The sequence below is a fragment of the Austrofundulus limnaeus genome, unplaced genomic scaffold (genome assembly GCF_001266775.1).
Source record: "Austrofundulus limnaeus strain Quisiro unplaced genomic scaffold, Austrofundulus_limnaeus-1.0 Scaffold154, whole genome shotgun sequence".
In the NCBI taxonomy this organism is placed as follows: Eukaryota; Metazoa; Chordata; class Actinopteri; order Cyprinodontiformes; family Rivulidae; genus Austrofundulus; species Austrofundulus limnaeus.
In genome coordinates, this window is record NW_013952556.1 from 780,033 (window position 1) to 781,918 (window position 1,886).

A 1,886-nucleotide genomic window follows, 5' to 3' on the forward strand; every position below is an offset into this window, starting at 1 on the left:
CTCCGATGGAGACATGGAAACGCTGCTGCTTTGCAGCTGCGTTACCCTGCTTCCTCGGGCTTGGACCCCTAATAAATGAAATAAAATAAAAACTAAGAATAAAACAACTGTGTGGTCGTGCATTCCCCAGAGTTCAGAAGTCTGAGAAAATGTGATAAACAAAATGAATATTTCATATCTACTGGGGCTTCTAATACACACGATGTAGAATTCATGAGCCAATCAAGTTTTAGGAACACTCACATAAGGTAAGTCCGTAGCCCAGAGCCCCTGTCTCAGCATGCTCTTTTAGCTAGAACACAAAGTCATAACAATAAGTCACAAGATTCAGTTATGTAAACAGAAATGTCAGATTTGCAGGATATCGTAGTCAATTTGGGTTCAAAAGAACAGTTTTTTTTTTTTTTGTGAGCACTCGCAACAAAATACAATGGCTTTGAAACATAGACTATGTGAAACGTAGACTACAAAACATGTACATGTGGCATAATATATTTTTTTCATTCACTGATCCGCTGGTTGTGGTGGCCATCTCGAATGGAGTATTCAAGTTAGTTGTGGATGTAATCCTGATAGCTACTTCCTCATTCATGAGATGTTTTAATTGGCCTAAATAGTGAAGTTTTATATCTACTGTAAATGTTGCCCAATAATTTTATGCTGTAAGACCATGTAACRTAGCCATTTTCCTGTTTGACAAGCTTGTTTTGCTGTGGCAGCCATCTTGAATCTGACTCCAAATGTTATAGATGTAATCACCTTCAGAAATTTTCATTAAAACCTGTTTAGTGATTTATGAGATACAGTACTCTGATAAACACCTTCAGTGGCAGGAGATTACTTTTCTGTCAACACATGCATGAGCAATTCTAAAACCAATTTATCCATTTAGCTGGTTTTGTCTTTTTTTCATGTATTTACTTTTAACTTTGAATACACAAACTGAAAGTGTAGTGTGTCCTGTATTCTGTTTTGTTTTTGTTATTGTAAGTAGAAAATCTTGCATTATATGGCTCATTATGATAATGACCATATGGGCAGAAAAAACACTGGAGACAAAGATGCGGTGCCTCTGGATTTAATCAAGCTTTCTGTAATTGTAATGTGCAGGATGTGTGAAACGCTTCCTGCTCTCATTGCAAACATTTATGCAGCACCAGAATATAATAYTGGAAAACTTAAAAATATATATATCTCAAATTCAACTTCTGTTTGAACTCAAAATAAACAGCATTGGCTTTGTTGTGTAAAAATGGAAAAATATATCAGTTTCGTTAATTTTCTTACAGAATATATTTTCAGTTTAAGTTGTTTGCCTAGAAATTGGTTGATCTTGCTTAATTTTTGTTTTAAAAAAAGCCCAAAGAAATTGCACAAAATGTGTAAGTCTGATCTTCTAATCTAAAATGGTGATTTATACTAGGTTATCAAGATTCATGAATTAATGTGGCAAGTTTGTTCATGCAAGACTATTTGTAAAAAGTGATTTTAGATTAATTCAGTGTGTGTCAAGAATGATACTCAACTCCCTCCCTGTAAAAAATGTCTGTAATGTTGAAAGGTGGGGTATAATGTGTTGGTTTGTTAGCAAAATATATCATGAACATGGATTTTAGTGAAACTCAAACTAGTTATGGATGTTCATCTACAACTGAATAACTGTTGGGAGTTTTGCTGACAGCTTATTAATCTTAGCAATCACAAAAATGTCTGTTTATAATTTTACAAATATTGAGCTAAATTTGTATGCTAGTAGCTAAAASTTTGGTTGGGCAATATCTTATTGCGTGCAATTAATCATCAGAAAAACTTTGATGGAATATTTTTTGGCACTTGACGGTTGTTACGATTATTGTCACCAGGCAGAGTGACTGGAGATTTCCCCG